We start from the raw sequence: 24,739 nt of genomic DNA on the forward strand, positions 1-24,739 counted from the left end.
AAGAGACAAATCTCTTCTTAAAGAATATGGAAAACAATAACCAAATTACGGAATTTATGTGGGTACCATCTCACATCGACATCCTACAAATGACAAAGCTGATATAGCAGCAAGCTCAAATTCCAAGAAGTTGAGCATACCAAGTTAAATTACAGCACCAAGGAAATATATAGTATTATAAGCAGTAAAAATGAAAATATAGGAAAATAGCTACACGAAGGGGATAGCAGCAAAAAATGACGCACACTGACTCTATCCAAAAAAAAACAAACAACAGTGTGCAGGAGCACAAAAACTCCCAAACAACTCGACCAAAAATCATCAATAGAACCAGGACTGGAAGCAGTCTACCAACAGGGATTTGTGCTCCAATTGCCTTACTGACCAACCCCTGAGAATTTACAGTATATCCTTAATGTGTGTCATAAATATCACACACATCGGAAACATTTACGACCATACAAAAATCTATGGGCTCTCCATAGACCTACCTGGATTCTCTCGAGTACACTTATCCAAACCTTAGCTTGACATAAAATAACATACTGTATTTACACAAAGATATAGGCAAGCAAGGAAAAATGTAATATACAACCTTTTCACCCTCGTTTGGAAAACAGCTTTCCTTGTTTTTGAAAGATCCCATATACCCTATCATACCCCATTACAACCCATATACCACCTAATGACAGGCTTTGCACAAATTTCATGAGGAAACCAAACTGAGATGTGAAAGGCGCAATCATTCAGGCCGCATATAGTCTAGTTACGTCGGTGCGTGTTCTCAAATCTAACACTAGAATGGAACTTCAACAAACCCCTGTACAAATCTTAACAACCTCGCAAACAAATCACATGCAGTGTAAACAAGTACCATGAATTAAACTTCATGATAGTTAGGCCTTGTGAAAAGACAGAACACTCCAACTTGTGAAGTGCGCGCGCATTCAGGTCGCATAGGGCCTGGTTACACCGGAGCGCTTTTTCAGAGCTAACACTCACTGGACTGGTTCTTCCTGTCTTTATACGCCGAGCACATGACTCCATTGGAAACATGAAATATACAGAATCCCAGATCTATTCTAAAGATAATGCAGTTGAAAACCACATCCGGATAAGCAGTTCATTCAAAAGCCACCATTTCTGGAACATAGCAATGACAATAAAACAGGCCGCCTCAATACATAGACAAACACCTGTGTAGGATTACTAACAACATCTACTATCCTCCTACCCTCTAGCACGAAGTGGGTAAAGAACCACACATGTATTATCACACTCAAACTGTTCATCCAAACATAGAACCGATAAGATGATTTAAATCCCAACCACTAGGCCCAGCCGCACAATGTGGCAACAATTGAAACAAATGTGAAACTAGTCAATTACTGAGGACACTATACTAGAACTACAAGGTGGTCAATAACCCATGACCATTCGGACCAGCTGCACAATGCGGCACACTAACTAGACATAGGTTTTAAGACCCAATTAGATCTTTAAGGTGACTAAAATCCCAGTGATCAGGACCACCGCACAAAGCGGAACAATTTATTTGAAACCGAGAATATTAACGTTCTAAACATATGATCCCACAATAAATAGGATAAGCTATCTCACATCATCCAAACTCAAACTCACAAATTCAAACAGCACAGAGTAGTAGTATTCCTAATTGTGACAAGACAGATTTAAATTTCGGAAACAGGGGAACCAAACCTAAGCAGGATATTAGTAGGCGGCTCCCTTGCCGTTACCATATCTCCTGCCTTGCCTTGTCTGGACATTTGAATCAATCAGTGTGCCATGCATACTATAAAGCGTTGAGGGGGTGATGTACCATACCGCCCCCACGAATAATAAAGAAACCCTCGTATGAGGATACTAATTAGTCGTACATGCACGATGGGCGATAGCGACTTAAATCCAATAATAAGTCAGTTAGTCAGTCAGTCAGTCTGACCATCCATGGTTGACTAGTCAACCAGTGAAGATGACTTCCAAATTAGCCAAGCTGAACGATGCCCACGTGAACTTACATCATGTCACAAAGCCGATAAAGATAAAAAAACGCGAGAACAATTAAGGCAGTACAAGACCTTATTGAAGAGGTCTTTATAGAAGAAATCAAAAAGAAGCAAAAAGAGTGGACAGAGAAGTACAGACTTCAGAACAAACAGCAGAAAGAGCAGCAGCAACAATAACAGCTGGGGCAAGAAAGAGGCTTTGTTGACTGTAGAGTGGACACCAAGGAGGTCTCCTTCTCCTTCCGTATCCTGGCCGTATCCTGTATCATGTACTTTCATTTCTGGGAGGTCCATATTTTGATTGTAGTGTTGTGTGTATTGTTAGTTTTGTGTGAATGATGATTTCCTTCACATCCGTGCTTCGGAATATAAAGAGGTACGTTCTTCAGTCTGTCTTCCCATCATTTACTGATCAAGAACAAAGCAAATGGATAGGACTGGAAAACTGAGTGAGCTCCAAATGCATCTGGAGTATGCCCGTTGCCTCCTGGATGAAATGGCTATGGAGGCAATAAACGAAGCTACAAAGATGGAAGAGGAGGAGTAAGAAAAAAAGAAGAAACAAAAAGGAAGAATATAAAAGACCAACCTTACCTCACCTATTCATGAGGCAAACCTGTGAGGTCAAGCCTCTGATGCCACCACTGACGTTAGAACGCAAGCTACAAACACCGAGAGCCGCTGTTGCCTAGATTGAAAACTCGGAAAAGGAGTTGGAGAGACAGTGGTAACTGTGAGAGCAGTTGAGACCACAACATCCACGGGTCTGACATAGAAGAAGGAGGAACATGTCTTCACTATCAATCAAACTGAGGAATGGGATAGTGGAGCCATCCATCCCCCATCTCCACTCCCAACAATAAGGGAAGAGTGTGATAATAAGCTGAAGATGTATGTAGAGCCAGACCTGGCAAGTGCGGACATTGAGCAGTGCATCTGAAATTCACAAAAATAGCCCTTATCAAGGCTTATCAGATATCTAGGAAAAAGAGACAGGTAAATTTGCCCAAACGTGTTTTGGGGGTTTTGCGTATGTTTGTGTGTGTGTGTCTTTTGCGATAGACAGTCGTGCCCTTACGAAAAGAAGAACAGAGGACGAAGAGAAGGAGAAAGATTAAAAAAAGAAGAAGACGAAAATGTCATGGACAAGATGAGAGGTTGGTGGAGAGGAAGGGAGTAGAAAAATTAGAAGAAAGCCAATTCAGGGCCACTCCATTGCATCAAAAAGATTTCTAATCTCTTGCAATATTTGTGTATTTATGTGTCTATGCATGTGTATGTTTTGCTTGTCCCTATCAAACCCTTATCCATAGACAAATCCACCGTGTTCCATTTACCCTGTCCCTAGACAAGCCCAATATATTTCACTTGTCCCTAGACAAGCCTAACACATTTCTCTTGTCCCTAGAGAAGCCCAATGCAGTTCCCTTGTCCCAAGACAAGCCCAATACATTTCACTTGTCCCTAGACAAGCCCAATACAGTTCCCTTGTCCCTAGACAAGTCACTTTGTTTTCCATTCCCCCTTGTCCCATAACAAACCCACCATGTTAAATTCCCATTGTCCCTATTTTTTGCTACTCTCTGTTTTAACATTAAAGTCCTTCTTATCCCTGAAGTTGCATCTACTACTACTAGTGTATGTATACCAGGATGTAGGCAACTACTCTTGCACAGAAAGTTCAAGGATAACCCCGAAGCATACCTGTAATTTAAAATAGACTCATCTTCGTCCATGCGCTCAGAATGAATTGTCAGGCTGTGAGATGTTACACCTACTCTACTAAAGACGGATATTTGCACAGCGCAAATAAACCGAATTTTGTAACAGAACATAAATAATGGCACGACGCTATATTGTCATAGATTCAACATATTTCAAAGAGGTTAACGAGATATTACACGGGTTTAATAAAAAGCAAAATGTCAGTGCCAAGTAACATGTATTCATTTGCAAATTTGTATGTGATACAGGTGTAGTCAAAAAATCTAGTTGTGTTACAAATTTGGGTGTGATAAAGGTGTAGTCAAAATCTAGTTGTGTTACAAGTTTGGATCTGATTAAAGTGTAGTCAAAATCTAGTTGTCCTGCAAGTTTGGGTGTTATAAAAATGTAAAATTCTAGGTGTGTTACAAGTAAGGCTGGGATATACGTGTCGTTAAAATCTAGTTGTATTACAAGTTTGGGTGGTATATAAGATTAGTCAAAATCCATTTATGTAACATAGAAACATTCAAAAGATTATATCTGTCGATTTGTTGATTTACAATATCATAAATGATATTCTGCAATGTTTTACAAAATATAAAGATTCACAGAATACATTGAATGGTAATCGGATGGAGATAAAGATTCACAGAATACATTGAATGGTAATCGGTTGGAGATAAAGATTCACTGAATACATTGAATGATAATCGGTTGGATATAAAGATCCACAGAATACACTGAATGATAATCGGATGGAGATAAGAGCCATTAATCTTGGTGGTAATATTATTATTCAATCAGTACTGTTTGTGTAGAGAGATGGAAGGGAGTGAGATAGAATATTCGAGCAGTTCAATGTCGTTTACAAATCTTTCGTCCTCTGTACCAGAACATTCCTAGAACATTTGCACATTTCAAAATCACAACCTACCATTGCATGACATCTGGAACATTTGTAAATTTTTAAATCACAACCATCCATTGCAGACGGTACGAGGATGTTGCCTAGCAACCAACCAGTGCAGGCGGTACTAGGATGATGCCTACCAGTTTCGGTGCAAAAACAACATCCTAAGCACTTCTAAATTTCTAAATCACACTCAAGTTCTTAGGTCCAACTTGTAATTGCTTCATTCTTAGTGTGCATTGAATAGAGAACAAATAATTTGAAATATTTCGATTACCAAGTTAAACCGAATTTATTGACTGGTAACTTTTTTTTTACATATTTAGAAGAGATAACTTTAGAATGTGTACCATCTGCAGATCAGAATTCAATTTGCACCAGTCTAATGCATTACTATGATGGTCTCGTATGTTAGACAATTTCGTGTAGCAAAATTCAATATACACCAGACTAATGTCTGTAAATAATGAACACATTTACTGTTTCCAAAATAGTCTTTACAGCATAAAGGATGCATTAGTGTGGTGGGGCATGATGTGAAATAATAGCATCTGCAAAGCATAATTCAGTTCAATTCATTCCAAGGATGTATTTAAAATAGATACCAGTACTCATTCTTCTCTAAAAAGAATGGCAATTATAGCCTAGTGGCTCCGGGCTAATAGAATAGTATGATGTAACTCGACGTTTCATAATTGGACAGCGTCTGTAGATCAGAATTCAGTTCAATTCAAGCCAAAACAAGTTTAAATATTTTGAGAAATCAAATCAAAATAAGATTCAGTGTGATAGATAATTACCAGATTCCAGAAACATTCTACAAAAGTATGTAGAATTTTTTTGAGACCTCTGCCTTATAGCTGTAAAAAAAAGTACAAAGATTATTGTGTTTGAGACATAGAAAATTCAATATAGGCTTCCATTTTGTTGCCTTTAACTAATTTTATTGTCGAGAAGGGCGATATTTATATTATATACCAAACGATTGTAACATGTGTTGCTGTAAATTTCTTTTAGGCTCATCACAAAAACCAAGCAACAAAAAGAAATTAATAATCTTAAACTTTATCAATAACCTTACAGGATAGAAAAGACAACTGTCATATGAATCTTGAAGTCATGTAAATCTTTCACGATATGGGAAAACAAACTTTCGCTTTTATAAAACTAGAGTTACCGGTTATTATAATATGAGGAAACTAAAAATTTATTATATTTTCAGGAGTAATATGCTATTGGGCCATGTTTACATGAACACCTTATATTAAGGGACCCCTGTTTACATGAACACCTTATATTAAGGGACCCCTGTTTACATGAACACCTTATATTAAGGGACCCCTGTTTAAGTGAAAACCTGAAAAGGGATAACGAACAGAAATATACATAAGAAATACTTGAATTTACTCTGTTCAAAAGTCACGATTTCACAAAAGACAGTGTAGATAACGTGATAGATAGGGATAGAGTATGAGTACCAATTCAAAGATCCGTCTGTTGGTTACTGTGATTTGGAAAGTAGGCCCACCACCATATTGCACACAATGTTTCTCTTCTGCGCGCAACACAAATGTATGAGTGATATAAATAAATCAAATATATCCTTCACGTGAGATTACCTCTCCGGAATAACAAGGCTGGATAATGAAACACCTAAGCACATTCCTTCAGGTTTTGTCCAAGTCAGCCCATTAGAGACCAGTCCTTTTACAGATATGTCAATTGCATTTTTTTTTTTAATTTTTTTTTTTTACAATTGGTTAGTTAGGATAGCAACAAAGTGTATTATGAATTAAGATAAGAAGTACGATGAATTAAGGACAATAAATGCTATTAATAAGAAAAATAAATGCGATTAATTTAGGCCAATAAATACGATTAATTAAGGACAATTAATGTGATTAATTTGGGACAAAAAATGCATATTAACTGAACAAATGCGTGTCTTCTAAGCGAAATTCTAATATGTTAAAAGATAAAGTTTGCAAAGATGATCACCGTATTCAAATGCATGAAGCGGTTACTGGCAAAGAATGAAGTTAAAATTTGGATATAAAAAGATTTCACTCTTTGTTCAGAATTTGTATGTAAATAATAGCAAATATTCATCAAGACCCTTGTAAATATGATGAATTAAACGTATTCATCAAGACGCTTGAAAAACATGATAAAGAAGGGGGTACAAATCACTCCAAATAACGATGAGATATGTACCTAAATAAGCAAGGACTTCATAGTGAAGAGTTTCATAAATGATGGTAATAAACAATAATTAAAGGACAAGAGTAGTGATGGGGGGGGGGCTTACGGGGATTAACTTACGCCCTAGGTTTACATAGACGTATGTCTTGGGGGTCAGGGGAAATCCTATGTTACAGTTGTCTAGAGGTTTTAACATGAGAATATGTTACGGGGACAAACGTTTACAGGGGCAAGGGAACAGGTAATGTTGAAATTGGTACGTGAAAAAGACTAACATTTATGGGTACAAGGAAAATGGTAGCGTTAACATTTCCTATCTACAATCCAACACACGCATTTACAATCTAAACACCACCACCCCTGCTATACAGCATCTGAGTTTTGATTACCATCCAAATACCCTCAGCCTGCTATACAGCATCTGCGTTTGGATTACCATCCAAATATCCCCACTCTACTATACAGCATATGCATTTCGATTACAATCCAAATACCCTCACTCTACAGCATCTGCGTTTTGATTACCATCCAAATAGCCCCACTCTGATATACAGCATGTGCGTTTTTTGATTACCATCCAAATACCCTCACTCTACTATACTGCATCTGCGTTTTGATTACCATCCAAATATCCCCACTCTACTATACAGCATATGCATTTCGATTACAATCCAAATACCCTCACTCTACTATACAGCATCTGCGTTTTGATTACCATCCAAATACCCCCACTCTACCATACAGCATCTGCGTTTTGAATACCATCCAAATATCCCCACTCTACTATACAGCATATGCATTTCGATTACAATCCAAATACCCTCACTCTACTATACTGCATCTGCGTTTCGATTACAATCCAAATATCCCCACTCTACTATACAGCATATGCATTTCGATTACAATCCAAATACCCTCACTCGACTATACAGCATCTGCGTTTTGATTACCATCCAAATACCCTCACTCTAATATACAGCATGTGCGTTTTGATTACCATCCAAATATCCCCACTCTACTATACTGCATCTGCGTTTCGATTACAATCCAAATATCCCCACTCTACTATACAGCATATGCATTTCGATTACAATCCAAATACCCTCACTCGACTATACAGCATCTGCGTTTCGATTACAATCCAAATACCCCCACTCTAATATACAGCATGTGCGTTTTGATTACCATCCAAATATCCCCACTCTACTATACAGCATATGCATTTCGATTACAATCCAAATACCCTCACTCGACTATACAGCATCTGCGTTTTGATTACCATCCAAATAACCCCACTCTACTATACAGCATCTGCGTTTTGATTACCATCCAAATACCCTCACTCTACTATACAGCATATGCATTTGGATTACCATCCAAATACCCTCACTCTACTATACAGCATCTGCGTTTTGATTACCATCCAAATACCCCCACTCTACCATCAGCCCAAATGGTAGGAGTATTTATGCACACATACTCTATTCTAATATTCACATAAACACACTAACACACACAAGGACATGAAGTGTCTATAGACAATACTATACTCTCTCACATATACTATAACAGAAGAAGAGGTTTTCAGTTTTGGTTTTGTGTATGGAGAAAACAAAGATATACACAAATACATATATTGACACTGAAGGGCACGATTGACTAACACAAAGGTTTATATGCTTAAGGCACAGATGTGAAATTTTTTACTTTCAGGTATAAGTTACTTATTCAGATCTATGTAGTTGTCATTTGATTTCAAATTCGATATGGGATGAGGTATTAGTAGTGAATGGGGATGGTATAGGGTCTATGGGACTTATCATTAAAAATACCCTTGGGAACATATAGGGTCTATGTAAATTTAACATGGAGAAAAATCGTGGGAACATATAGGGTCTATGGGAATTAACATGGCCAAAAACCCTGGGACAATATAGGGTCTATGGGAATTAACATGGCCAAAACCCCTGGGACAATATAGGGTCTATGTAAATTTAACATGGCCAAAAACCCTTGGGACTGTATAGGGTCTACGTAAATTGAAACAGGGAGGGTCTCTATTTTTAAAAAAATAAAAACAAAATAAAAAAGGGGTAGGCAATGGAAAGGCTATCTCTTTTCGAGAAATATGGGGGCCCTGAAAAGGGCCTTTGGGTTTTCTTCTTCTTCTTCTAATTTCTTCTTTTTCTCCACCAAGTTCTTATTTTATCTCCTACACTCTTTTTCTTCTTTTTTTCTCCTCCTCTTCTTTCTTCTCTTCCTCTTCTTTCTTCTCTTCCTCCTCCTCTTCTTTCTTCCTCTTCTCATTTTCTTCTTCTTTTTCAATTTTTTCGTTCCATTTTGTGACGATCGTCGATAAATACCTATGTATCTATAATCAGCTGAAATTCCTATGAAATCCCACTATCTATTTATAGCTCCAACTTGTGGGTTTTTCCTTTGGAAAATCCCACTATCTTTTTATAGCCTCAGCTTGAGTGACGTTCCTGTTTATGAATTCTAGTATATATGTATAGCTACAAAATGTGGAAATCCCCAAGTCGATATTTATAGTCTCGAAATTTCCAGCGTCAGTGACGTCACTGTACTGAACACTAGGGATAAAATATCAACAGTGTTGCAAGTGGCTGACCTGAATACGCGCTACTGTAGGTAGGTAGGTAGAGTGTATCTGATAGGGATAAAGTGAGTTTTATACGGACAAACAGAGACCAATAGACACACACAACGTAAACGCGCAGACACACACACACACACACACAAACACACACACACACACACACAATGTACGCGCGCCGACATACTCACACACATACAGACATACTCACACACACACACACACACACACACACACACACACAGAAACACACAACGTACGCGCGCAGACATACTCACACACACACATAAACACACACACTATAAAATAGATAAAATTAGTAACTACTTACAATATCAACTTCTGTGACGATCGTCGATAAATACCTATGTATCTATAATCAGCTGAAATTCCTATGAAATCCCACTATCTATTTATAGCTCCAACTTGTGGGTTTTTCCTTTGGAAAATCCCACTATCTTTTTATAGCCTCAGCTTGAGTGACGTTCCTGTTTATGAATTCTAGTATATATGTATAGCTACCAAATGTGGAAATCCCCAAGTTGATATTTATAGTCTCGAAATTTCCAGCGTCAGTGACGTCACTGTACTGAACACTAGGGATAAAATATCAACGGTGTTGCAAGTGGCTGACCTGAATACGTGCTGCTGCAGGTAGGTAGAGTGTATCTGATAGGGATAAAGTGAGTTTTATACGGACAAACAGAGACCAATAGACACACACAACGTACGCGCGCAGACACACACAAACACACACACACACAAACACACAAACACACACACACACACACACACAACGTACGCGCGCCGACATACTCACACACACACACATACTCTCACACACACACACACACACACACACACACACACAGAAACACACAACGTACGCGCGCAGACATACTCACACACACACATAAACACACACTATAAAATAGATAAAATTAGTAACTACTTACAATATCAACTTCTGTGACGATCGTCGATAAATACCTATGTATCTATAATCAGCTGAAATTCCTATGAAATCCCACTATCTATTTATAGCTCCAACTTGTGGGTTTTTCCTTTGGAAAATCCCACTATCTTTTTATAGCCTCAGCTTGAGTGACGTTCCTGTTTATGAATTCTAGTATATATGTATAGCTACAAAATGTGGAAATCCCCAAGTCGATATTTATAGTCTCGAAATTTCCAGCGTCAGTGACGTCACTGTACTGAACACAAGGGATAAAATATCAACGGTGTTGCAAGTGGCTGACCTGAATACGCGCTACTGCAGGTAGGTAGAGTGTATCTGATAGGGATAAAGTGAGTTTTATACGGACAAACAGAGACCAATAGACACACACAACGTACGCGCGCAGACACACACACACACACACAAACACACAAACACACACACACACAACGTACGCGCGCCGACATACTCACACACACACACATACTCTCACACACACACACACACACAGAAACACACAACGTACGCGCGCAGACATACTCACACACACACACATAAACACACACACTATAAAATAGATAAAATTAGTAACTACTTACAATATCAACTTCTGTGAAGATCGTCGATAAATACCTATGTATCTATAATCAGCTGAAATTCCTATGAAATCCCACTATCTATTTATAGCTCCAACTTGTGGGTTTTTCCTTTGGAAAATCCCACTATCTTTTTATAGCCTCAGCTTGAGTGACGTTCCTGTTTATGAATTCTAGTATATATGTATAGCTACAAAATGTGGAAATCCCCAAGTCGATATTTATAGTCTCGAAATTTCCAGCGTCAGTGACGTCACTGTACTGAACACTAGGGATAAAATATCAACGGTGTTGCAAGTGGCTGACCTGAATACGCGCTGCTGCAGATAGGTAGAGTGTATCTGATAGGGATAAAGTGAGTTTCATACGGACAAACAGAGACCAATAGACACACACAACGTACGCGCGCAGACACACACACACACACACACACACAAACACACAAACACACACACACACACACACACACACAACGCACGCGCGCCGACATACTCACACACACACACATACTCACACACACACACACACACACACACACACACACACAGAAACACACAACGTACGCGCGCAGACATACTCACACACACACATAAACACACACACTATAAAATAGATAAAATTAGTAACTACTTACAATATCAACTTCTGTGACGATCGTCGATAAATACCTATGTATCTATAATCAGCTGAAATTCCTATGAAATCCCACTATCTATTTATAGCTCCAACTTGTGGGTTTTTCCTTTGGAAAATCCCACTATCTTTTTATAGCCTCAGCTTGAGTGACGTTCCTGTTTATGAATTCTAGTATATATGTATAGCTACAAAATGTGGAAATCCCCAAGTCGATATTTATAGTCTCGAAATTTCCAGCGTCAGTGACGTCACTGTACTGAACACTAGGGATAAAATATCAACGGTGTTGCAAGTGGCTGACCTGAATACGCGCTGCTGCAGGTAGGTAGGTAGAGTGTATCTGATAGGGATAAAGTGAGTTTTATACGGACAAACAGAGACCAATAGACACACACAACGTAAACGCGCAGACACACACACACACACACACACACACACAAACACACAAACACACACACACACACAACGTACGCGCGCCGACATACTCACACACACACACATACTCTCACACACACACACACACACACACACACACAGAGAAACACACAACGTACGCGCGCAGACATACTCACACACACACATAAACACACACACTATAAAATAGATAAAATTAGTAACTACTTACAATATCAACTTCTGTGACGATCGTCGATAAATACCTATGTATCTATAATCAGCTGAAATTCCTATGAAATCCCACTATCTATTTATAGCTCCAACTTGTGGGTTTTTCCTTTGGAAAATCCCACTATCTTTTTATAGCCTCAGCTTGAGTGACGTTCCTGTTTATGAATTCTAGTATATATGTATAGCTACAAAATGTGGAAATCCCCAAGTCGATATTTATAGTCTCGAAATTTCCAGCGTCAGTGACGTCACTGTACTGAACACTAGGGATAAAATATCAACGGTGTTGCAAGTGGCTGACCTGAATACGCGCTGCTGCAGGTAGGTAGGTAGAGTGTATCTGATAGGGATAAAGTGAGTTTTATACGGACAAACAGAGACCAATACACACACCCACACAACGTACGCGCGCAGACACACACACACACACACACACACACACAAACACACACACACACACAACGTACGCGCGCCGACATACTCACACACACACACATACTCTCACACACACACACACACACACACACACAGAAACACACAACGTACGCGCGCAGACATACTCACACACACACACATAAACACACACACTATAAAATAGATAAAATTAGTAACTACTTACAATATCAACTTCTGTGACGATCGTCGATAAATACCTATGTATCTATAATCAGCTGAAATTCCTATGAAATCCCACTATCTATTTATAGCTCCAACTTGTGGGTTTTTCCTTTGGAAAATCCCACTATCTTTTTATAGCCTCAGCTTGAGTGACGTTCCTGTTTATGAATTCTAGTATATATGTATAGCTACAAAATGTGGAAATCCCCAAGTCGATATTTATAGTCTCGAAATTTCCAGCGTCAGTGACGTCACTGTACTGAACACTAGGGATAAAATATCAACGGTGTTGCAAGTGGCTGACCTGAATACGCGCTGCTGCAGGTAGGTAGGTAGAGTGTATCTGATAGGGATAAATTGAGTTTTATACGGACAAACAGAGACCAATAGACACACACAACGTACGCGCGCAGACACACACACACACACACACACACAAACACACAAACACACACACACACACAACGTACGCGCGCCGACATACTCACACACACTCACATACTCTCACACACACACACACACACACACAGAAACACACAACGTACGCGCGCAGACATACTCACACACACACACATAAACACACACACTATAAAATAGATAAAATTAGTAACTACTTACAATATCAACTTCTGTGACGATCGTCGATAAATACCTATGTATCTATAATCAGCTGAAATTCCTATGAAATCCCACTATCTATTTATAGCTCCAACTTGTGGGTTTTTCCTTTGGAAAATCCCACTATCTTTTTATAGCCTCAGCTTGAGTGACGTTCCTGTTTATGAATTCTACTATATATATATAGCTACAAAATGTGGAAATCCCCAAGTCGATATTTATAGTCTCGAAATTTCCAGCGTCAGTGACGTCACTGTACTGAACACTAGGGATAAATATCAACAGTGTTGCAAGTGGCTGACCTGAATGCACGCTACTGCAGGTAGGTAGGTAGAGTGTATCTGATAGGGATAAAGTGAGTTTTATACGGACAAACAGAGACCAATACACACTCCTACACAACGTACGCGCGCAGACACACACACACACACACACACATACACACATACACACACACACACACACACACACACATACAGAGGGAAGAGGAAAAAACAAACCCCAAATATACTATCAACACAGAAGGGAGATGATACAAACCCCAAATAAACTATCCACACAAACGTACGCGAACGCATACAAACCCCAAATATACTATCAACACAGAAGGGAGATGATACAAACCCCAAATAAACTATCCACACAAACGTACGCGAACGCATACAAACCCCAAATATACTATCAACACAGAGTGAAGAAGTAAAAGTTTTTTGAAAGCACCTAAGCCCTCACCTGCAATGACCAACTCTGCCAAACACCTACACCCCACCCCACCCCACCCCCCACTTCTAACACTACAAAACCCATTTAACCCGTTATTTTATGGCATCAGTGTGTGATTTAGGAAACATCAAGACACAAAATAATGGAGGAATAGACTGACTATTGTTTACCGACTTGCATGCCTAAAGAGCGTGCGTGAAGGAAAACATCCTTCCATTTCAATTCTAACTAAAACGTGATCCAGAGGGATAGAGATAGGTGAAAGGGCACAATTTCATAAAGTGTGAGTAGAAAACAAAACACGCCATCCTTATTATACAATGTCAAGACCAAGAGACACGTACGTGTTCTTTCTGGTCTATTCTCTTTTAGAAGGTAGTATGAAATTTCACATCAGGGCCAACGCATCGGCTCACATTGTCAATTTTTCCATTTCCATGTCTTTACTGGCACAAGTTCTTCATCATCTTCAATTTCTTCTTCTTCTGAATCCCTCTTCTCTGTTTCGTCTTGTTTTTGTTTCTTCTCTTTTCTCGTAGGGCACTCTGAATTCCAGTGTCCTTTCTCCTGACAAAGATATTAGGTATCTTGACTTTTGTCTCTCTTTCTTAGACGAAGCAGGTATTCTGGAGACAAATACCCATTTACCTTTGCAGATATAGCAAACTTCATTAGCACTTACACACTTTCGTATGACTCTCATCAAATCAACGATCAAAAGAGTAAGTTTTGTTGCCACTTTCGCATGTGAATTATGCTTTCGTATGACTTTTAGCAAATATTTGACCAGCAGGTCGATCTGTGCTGACTCTTCCATCTTCTTGATCGTTTGAGAGCGGAATGAATACTCTGACGCTAAGACACTCTCCTTATATACAGGGACCTGCTGCGTATGAAACCTAGTCAAATGTAATTTTGCAATAAGATGAAACGATTTCATTGAGGAAGTAAAAAGCAATGATGTACCGTATCGCCTCACACAAAACCTGAAGTGTTAGTTCAAATCCGTGTCAGCGATTTCGAAGACGACATAACTGAGCTTTAATCAATGCTCTCCAATTATGCCACAAAACCACGAGTCCTGATTCACGCCAAAAGAAATTTCGTTCGGTCCATAAAAAATAGTATCATATCTGAGAAACGCAAAGAGGAACTTCCAGAAAACTGAGAAAGACGGCTTACACCTACAACGTAAATGTATGAGTTCAAGTAGTGCGTAAAACTTAGTTAAATTAAATTTTTATAGTCAAGACGAAACGATCTCTTTTCGAACAAGAAAGCAGACACCAAGCGACAATGGCAATCCGTGTCACACAACACTTTTCAAAATGTATATTATCAGAGGTTTGTTCTAGCGATCTGCACGGTTAAATTAAATGTTGATGTATTTTGCAATAAGACGGACACAATTTCCATGGGATCGCCCATGGTACGAATGTTCGTGCATTAGTTTAATTTTTAAAAATATTTTTTTTATATAAATCGCCTATAGGATAGACCCAGTAAAGCATGGCCATTCTCGTCACTGTCTGAATAGCTACTCAAGTCAATTCGAAGCGAACGCGGTAAGAAAATAAGTATAGCCAATGAAATGGCTTACAACGGGTGATGCATTGTTTTGTTCTAGGACTGTGTGGCATAATAATCCCTATGTTCTTGCGTTGTTACCATTACAGTGCAGACAGACTGAAATGTGAACTTACAAGCCCTCTTTGTGTGTGTTGTACCATTTCCTCTTACCACATCAAAATACTGAGCGTCACAGTATTGGTTCGCGTTTTCAAACTGACCATTTTTTTTTATATCTCACTTAAACATTTCGACATAAACACTCACACTCACATCGGTAGAGTCAGAACAGACGTGTTACAGTATTGAGGGGCATGTTATCTTTTCGTTTTCAAACTAATAAATTTGGGGCTTGTATGAAGTAAAGAACCGAAAGTACAGTGAAACTCAAGGATGATGACCCAATCTGTCTGTCTATTGATGCGTGTATTTACTTAAGAAGAAATATGACCTCTAAAACACAAAGAGATACGGCAAGCATGATTAGATCAAACACAACGATGTTTTCCTTCACGCCCGTGTAATTTAGAGTTTCAATCGTCTTTGAAGACAAACTTGGTCTCCTTTTGTAGGGCTTGAAATAATAAACGAAACTGAAAAATCTTAAGCACTTTGCTATAGATAATTTCATCAACAGACTAAACAACATAAATACCGTTACAACAATAGAAAGCCTTAAATCTTCTATCAAAAAGAAATGCATGAAAAAAATTAAAGATTAACGATAACTAACCAATGAAACCGAATTTAACAAAGGCAATGACATGTGAACAAATGCCTCTCACTTTGGAAAGGTAGGCGAATGTACTCTGTCATGCACCATCAACTTGAAAAAAATTATAAACAGAGAGAAACCTGAATTCAAAATTCAGTTGTTTCTTTTTCTTCAAAATTGTTTCGTTTCTTTTTTCTTTCTTTTTGGAACAAATCTAAGCACTAATATAGAGTGGAAAAGGGAAAATGCACATACAAGCTTTGATATTTCTGAAAAAATGAGGGGATATTCCTAACGTTCATAGCCACCTATATATGCTTGGACTTGTCTGTGACTTATCCACAAAACAAGATGTATATATTTCTGGTCAAGCTGCAAGTGTGTGCGTGTTTTTGAAAATGGTAAAAATGGGATATACAATTTTCTCGTGACACTTATAAAGTGAAGAGTCTGTGCAAGTGTCAAAAGCCAAAGTCATATAAGTTTTGTATTTTGTACGGCTTGTAAAGATTTCCACTTTAGAAAATGTGAAGTATCACAAGTTATTATCACAAACAGAAGTGGAACATAGGGGCTTGCAAGAAAGAAAATAACCCAGACAGTTGGTGTCATCAAGAGTGCTAGAGACGGTACCCGAACTTGCTTGCTTGCTTACTTGAATTAAAGTGATTTTCGCTCTAATGGAGCATGTATCACTGGTTTAATAACGCACCGCATGATTTTTAATTACTCCTGGGGAAGGAAAGAGAGCCTCATCCCCCCAGGCTTTTATGTACTCACAGACTACTTTTAAATTTAGCCAATCAGGTGTAGGACTAACTAGTCCTTAACAACCTGACTGAAAGGCTTTAAACATGAGTGGGAATTGTCTCACCACACACTCATTTTTCTGTCCGAGCGTGGTAAAGGAGGAAAAAGGTGCTCAGCAAGACAGCCATGGATGTTAAGTACTCACCAAAACGCTAGCCCGTACTTATTTCAAATCAAGTCGTGTCACCAAAAAAGACGACGTGTACGACATCAAAGGCATTGTCAAACGCAGAATACCTCAGTGCTAACTGGCTAGGTCTGCATTTCTTGCTCCCGCTGCTGTTGCGTATATTTCTTCCCTCCACACCGAGTTCTGGGCCTAATTCTTTAAATTTCGTTGTACCCGAACTTATATTATCCATATTATCACCAACAAAAAAAAAAAAAAAAAAAAAAAAACAAACGCACAGACCTAAAAGAAACACTCACTCACTTTTTACAGAACATTACTATTTTTAAAATTTTCATAAGCGACGGAAACGAACAACTTAGAGTCACACTTTCTAACCAAGATAAAGAAATCATGTGCTGATAGACTCACTTCTGTATTTTTTCTTCTAACTGACTAACATATCATAGGCAATGGAATGTTATTTCTTTTCGAGAGTATGGGGTAGCCCTAAAAATTTTTTGGGGAACTTGAAGCTATGGCGTTTGTTTTTTTTTGTGTTTTTTTTTTTGTTGGTGATAATATGGATAATATAAGTTCGGGTACAACGAAATTTAAAGAATTAGGCCCAGAACTCGGTGTGGAGGGAAGAAATATACGCAACAGCAGCGGGAGCAAGAAATGCAGACCTAGCCAGTTAGCACTGAGGTATTCTGCGTTTGACAATGCCTTTGATGTCGTACACGTCGTCTTTTTTGGTGACACGACTTGATTTGAAATAAGTACGGGCTAGCGTTTTGGTGAGTACTTAACATCCATGGCTGTCTTGCTGAGCACCTTTTTCCTCCTTTACCACGCTCGGACAGAAAAATGAGTGTGTGGTGAGACAATTCCCACTCATGTTTAAAGCCTTTCAGTCAGGTTGTTAAGGACTAGTTAGTCCTACACCTGATTGGCTAAATTTAAAAGTAGTCTGTGAGTACATAAAAGCCTGGGGGGATGAGGCTCTCTTTCCTTCCCCAGGAGTAATTAAAAATCATGCGGTGCGTTATTAAACCAGTGATACATGCTCCATTAGAGCGAAAATCACTTTAATTCAAGTAAGCAAGCAAGCAAGTTCGGGTACCGTCTCTAGCACTCTTGATGACACCAACTGTCTGGGTTATTTTCTTTCTTGCAAGCCCCTATGTTCCACTTCTGTTTGTGATAATAACTTGTGATACTTCACATTTTCTAAAGTGGAAATCTTTACAAGCCGTACAAAATACAAAACTTATATGACTTTGGCTTTTGACACTTGCACAGACTCTTCACTTTATAAGTGTCACGAGAAAATTGTATATCCCATTTTTACCATTTTCAAAAACACGCACACACTTGCAGCTTGACCAGAAATATATACATCTTGTTTTGTGGATAAGTCACAGACAAGTCCAAGCATATATAGGTGGCTATGAACGTTAGGAATATCCCCTCATTTTTTCAGAAATATCAAAGCTTGTATGTGCATTTTCCCTTTTCCACTCTATATTAGTGCTTAGATTTGTTCCAAAAAGAAAGAAAAAAGAAACGAAACAATTTTGAAGAAAAAGAAACAACTGAATTTTGAATTCAGGTTTCTCTCTGTTTATAATTTTTTTCAAGTTGATGGTGCATGACAGAGTACATTCGCCTACCTTTCCAAAGTGAGAGGCATTTGTTCACATGTCATTGCCTTTGTTAAATTCGGTTTCATTGGTTAGTTATCGTTAATCTTTAATTTTTTTCATGCATTTCTTTTTGATAGAAGATTTAAGGCTTTCTATTGTTGTAACGGTATTTATGTTGTTTAGTCTGTTGATGAAATTATCTATAGCAAAGTGCTTAAGATTTTTCAGTTTCGTTTATTATTTCAAGCCCTACAAAAGGAGACCAAGTTTGTCTTCAAAGACGATTGAAACTCTAAATTACACGGGCGTGAAGGAAAACATCGTTGTGTTTGATCTAATCATGCTTGCCGTATCTCTTTGTGTTTTAGAGGTCATATTTCTTCTTAAGTAAATACACGCATCAATAGACAGACAGATTGGGTCATCATCCTTGAGTTTCACTGTACTTTCGGTTCTTTACTTCATACAAGCCCCAAATTTATTAGTTTGAAAACGAAAAGATAACATGCCCCTCAATACTGTAACACGTCTGTTCTGACTCTACCGATGTGAGTGTGAGTGTTTATGTCGAAATGTTTAAGTGAGATATAAAAAAAAATGGTCAGTTTGAAAACGCGAACCAATACTGTGACGCTCAGTATTTTGATGTGGTAAGAGGAAATGGTACAACACACACAAAGAGGGCTTGTAAGTTCACATTTCAGTCTGTCTGCACTGTAATGGTAACAACGCAAGAACATAGGGATTATTATGCCACACAGTCCTAGAACAAAACAATGCATCACCCGTTGTAAGCCATTTCATTGGCTATACTTATTTTCTTACCGCGTTCGCTTCGAATTGACTTGAGTAGCTATTCAGACAGTGACGAGAATGGCCATGCTTTACTGGGTCTATCCTATAGGCGATTTATATAAAAAAAATATTTTTAAAAATTAAACTAATGCACGAACATTCGTACCATGGGCGATCCCATGGAAATTGTGTCCGTCTTATTGCAAAATACATCAACATTTAATTTAACCGTGCAGATCGCTAGAACAAACCTCTGATAATATACATTTTGAAAAGTGTTGTGTGACACGGATTGCCATTGTCGCTTGGTGTCTGCTTTCTTGTTCGAAAAGAGATCGTTTCGTCTTGACTATAAAAATTTAATTTAACTAAGTTTTACGCACTACTTGAACTCATACATTTACGTTGTAGGTGTAAGCCGTCTTTCTCAGTTTTCTGGAAGTTCCTCTTTGCGTTTCTCAGATATGATACTATTTTTTATGGACCGAACGAAATTTCTTTTGGCGTGAATCAGGACTCGTGGTTTTGTGGCATAATTGGAGAGCATTGATTAAAGCTCAGTTATGTCGTCTTCGAAATCGCTGACACGGATTTGAACTAACACTTCAGGTTTTGTGTGAGGCGATACGGTACATCATTGCTTTTTACTTCCTCAATGAAATCGTTTCATCTTATTGCAAAATTACATTTGACTAGGTTTCATACGCAGCAGGTCCCTGTATATAAGGAGAGTGTCTTAGCGTCAGAGTATTCATTCCGCTCTCAAACGATCAAGAAGATGGAAGAGTCAGCACAGATCGACCTGCTGGTCAAATATTTGCTAAAAGTCATACGAAAGCATAATTCACATGCGAAAGTGGCAACAAAACTTACTCTTTTGATCGTTGATTTGATGAGAGTCATACGAAAGTGTGTAAGTGCTAATGAAGTTTGCTATATCTGCAAAGGTAAATGGGTATTTGTCTCCAGAATACCTGCTTCGTCTAAGAAAGAGAGACAAAAGTCAAGATACCTAATATCGTTGTCAGGAGAAAGGACACTGGAATTCAGAGTGCCCTACGAGAAAAGAGAAGAAACAAAAACAAGACGAAACAGAGAAGAGGGATTCAGAAGAAGAAGAAATTGAAGATGATGAAGAACTTGTGCCAGTAAAGACATGGAAATGGAAAAATTGACAATGTGAGCCGATGCGTTGGCCCTGATGTGAAATTTCATACTACCTTCTAAAAGAGAATAGACCAGAAAGAACACGTACGTGTCTCTTGGTCTTGACATTGTATAATAAGGATGGCGTGTTTTGTTTTCTACTCACACTTTATGAAATTGTGCCCTTTCACCTATCTCTATCCCTCTGGATCACGTTTTAGTTAGAATTGAAATGGAAGGATGTTTTCCTTCACGCACGCTCTTTAGGCATGCAAGTCGGTAAACAATAGTCAGTCTATTCCTCCATTATTTTGTGTCTTGATGTTTCCTAAATCACACACTGATGCCATAAAATAACGGGTTAAATGGGTTTTGTAGTGTTAGAAGTGGGGGGTGGGGTGGGGTGGGGTGTAGGTGTTTGGCAGAGTTGGTCATTGCAGGTGAGGGCTTAGGTGCTTTCAAAAAACTTTTACTTCTTCACTCTGTGTTGATAGTATATTTGGGGTTTGTATGCGTTCGCGTACGTTTGTGTGGATAGTTTATTTGGGGTTTGTATCATCTCCCTTCTGTGTTGATAGTATATTTGGGGTTTGTATGCGTTCGCGTACGTTTGCGTGGATAGTTTATTTGGGGTTTGTATCATCTCCCTTCTGTGTTGATAGTATATTTGGGGTTTGTTTTTTCCTCTTCCCTCTGTATGTGTGTGTGTGTGTGTGTGTGTGTGTATGTGTGTATGTGTGTGTGTGTGTGTGTGTGTGTGTCTGCGCGCGTACGTTGTGTGGGTGTGTGTATTGGTCTCTGTTTGTCCGTATAAAACTCACTTTATCCCTATCAGATACACTCTACCTACCTACCTGCAGTAGCGTGCATTCAGGTCAGCCACTTGCAACACTGTTGATATTTATCCCTAGTGTTCAGTACAGTGACGTCACTGACGCTGGAAATTTCGAGACTATAAATATCGACTTGGGGATTTCCACATTTTGTAGCTATATATATATAGTAGAATTCATAAACAGGAACGTCACTCAAGCTGAGGCTATAAAAAGATAGTGGGATTTTCCAAAGGAAAAACCCACAAGTTGGAGCTATAAATAGATAGTGGGATTTCATAGGAATTTCAGCTGATTATAGATACATAGGTATTTATCGACGATCGTCACAGAAGTTGATATTGTAAGTAGTTACTAATTTTATCTATTTTATAGTGTGTGTGTTTATGTGTGTGTGTGTGAGTATGTCTGCGCGCGTACGTTGTGTGTTTCTCTGTGTGTGTGTGTGTGTGTGTGTGAGAGTATGTGAGTGTGTGTGAGTATGTCGGCGCGCGTACGTTGTGTGTGTGTGTGTGTTTGTGTGTTTGTGTGTGTGTGTGTGTGTGTGTGTCTGCGCGCGTACGTTGTGTGTGTCTATTGGTCTCTGTTTGTCCGTATAAAACTCAATTTATCCCTATCAGATACACTCTACCTACCTACCTGCAGCAGCGCGTATTCAGGTCAGCCACTTGCAACACCGTTGATATTTTATCCCTAGTGTTCAGTACAGTGACGTCACTGACGCTGGAAATTTCGAGACAATAAATATCGACTTGGGGATTTCCACATTTTGTAGCTATACATATATACTAGAATTCATAAACAGGAACGTCACTCAAGCTGAGGCTATAAAAAGATAGTGGGATTTTCCAAAGGAAAAACCCACAAGTTGGAGCTATAAATAGATAGTGGGATTTCATAGGAATTTCAGCTGATTATAGATACATAGGTATTTATCGACGATCGTCACAGAAGTTGATATTGTAAGTAGTTACTAATTTTATCTATTTTATAGTGTGTGTTTATGTGTGTGTGTGAGTATGTCTGCGCGTGTACGTTGTGTGTTTCTGTGTGTGTGTGTGTGTGTGTGTGAGAGAGTATGTGTGTGTGTGTGAGTATGTCGGCGCGCGTACGTTGTGTGTGTGTGTGTGTGTGTTTGTGTGTTTGTGTGTGTGTGTGTGTGTGTCTGCGCGTTTACGTTGTGTGTGTCTATTGGTCTCTGTTTGTCCGTATAAAACTCACTTTATCCCTATCAGATACACTCTACCTACCTACCTACAGTAGCGCGTATTCAGGTCAGCCACTTGCAACACTGTTGATATTTTATCCCTAGTGTTCAGTACAGTGACGTCACTGACGCTGGAAATTTCGAGACTATAAATATCGACTTGGGGATTTCCACATTTTGTAGCTATACATATATACTAGAATTCATAAACAGGAACGTCACTCAAGCTGAGGCTATAAAAAGATAGTGGGATTTTCCAAAGGAAAAACCCACAAGTTGGAGCTATAAATAGATAGTGGGATTTCATAGGAATTTCAGCTGATTATAGATACATAGGTATTTATCGACGATCGTCACAGAAGTTGATATTGTAAGTAGTTACTAATTTTATCTATTTTATAGTGTGTGTGTTTATGTGTGTGTGTGTGAGTAAGTCTGCGCGCGTACGTTGTGTGTTTCTGTGTGTGTGTGTGTGTGTGTGTGTGAGAGAGGGAATGTGTGTGTGTGTGAGTATGTCGGCGCGCGTACGTTGTGTGTGTGTGTGTGTTTGTGTGTTTGTGTGTGTGTGTGTGTGTGTGTGTGTCTGCGCGCCTACGTTGTGTGTGTCTATTGGTCTCTGTTTGTCCGTATAAAACTCACTTTATCCCTATCAGATACACTCTACCTACCTACCTGCAGTAGCGTGCATTCAGGTCAGCCACTTGCAACACTGTTGATATTTATCCCTAGTGTTCAGTACAGTGACGTCACTGACGCTGGAAATTTCGAGACTATAAATATCGACTTGGGGATTTCCACATTTTGTAGCTATATATATATAGTAGAATTCATAAACAGGAACGTCACTCAAGCTGAGGCTATAAAAAGATAGTGGGATTTTCCAAAGGAAAAACCCACAAGTTGGAGCTATAAATAGATAGTGGGATTTCATAGGAATTTCAGCTGATTATAGATACATAGGTATTTATCGACGATCGTCACAGAAGTTGATATTGTAAGTAGTTACTAATTTTATCTATTTTATAGTGTGTGTGTTTATGTGTGTGTGTGAGTATGTCTGCGCGCGTACGTTGTGTGTTTCTGTGTGTGTGTGTGTGTGTGTGTGTGTGTGTGAGAGTATGTGTGTGTGTGTGAGTATGTCGGCGCGCGTACGTTGTGTGTATGTGTGTGTTTGTGTGTTTGTGTGTGTGTGTGTGTGTGTCTGCGCGCGTACGTTGTGTGTGTGTCTATTGGTCTCTGTTTGTCCGTATAAAACTCACTTTTTCCCTATCAGATACACTGTACCTACCTGCAGTAGCGCGTATTCAGGTCAGCCACTTGCAACACCGTTGATATTTTATCCCTAGTGTTCAGTACAGTGACGTCACTGACGCTGGAAATTTCGAGACTATAAATATCGACTTGGGGATTTCCACATTTTGTAGCTATACATATATACTAGAATTCATAAACAGGAACGTCACTCAAGCTGAGGCTATAAAAAGATAGTGGGATTTTCCAAAGGAAAAACCCACAAGTTGGAGCTATAAATAGATAGTGGGATTTCATAGGAATTTCAGCTGATTATAGATACATAGGTATTTATCGACGATCGTCACAGAAGTTGATATTGTAAGTAGTTACCAATTTTATCTATTTTATAGTGTGTGTGTTTATGTGTGTGTGTG

At 38.8% G+C, this 24,739-nt stretch overlaps 1 long non-coding RNA gene across 1 annotated transcript; it reads right to left on the bottom strand.

The window, feature by feature from the left end:
• Positions 1–3,952: 3,952 nt before the first annotated feature.
• Positions 3,953–8,621, bottom strand: LOC149806264 (uncharacterized). Its single transcript, XR_016419882.1, has 2 exons — positions 5,936–8,621; positions 3,953–5,902 (listed from the first exon to the last, which is right to left on the bottom strand). It is a non-coding gene; the product is annotated as an uncharacterized LOC149806264 (long non-coding RNA).
• Positions 8,622–24,739: the final 16,118 nt, after the last annotated feature.

This window comes from Sinohyriopsis cumingii, chromosome 2, assembly GCF_028554795.1.
Source record: "Sinohyriopsis cumingii isolate HCF-2022 chromosome 2, ASM2855479v2, whole genome shotgun sequence".
In the NCBI taxonomy this organism is placed as follows: Eukaryota; Metazoa; Mollusca; class Bivalvia; order Unionida; family Unionidae; genus Sinohyriopsis; species Sinohyriopsis cumingii.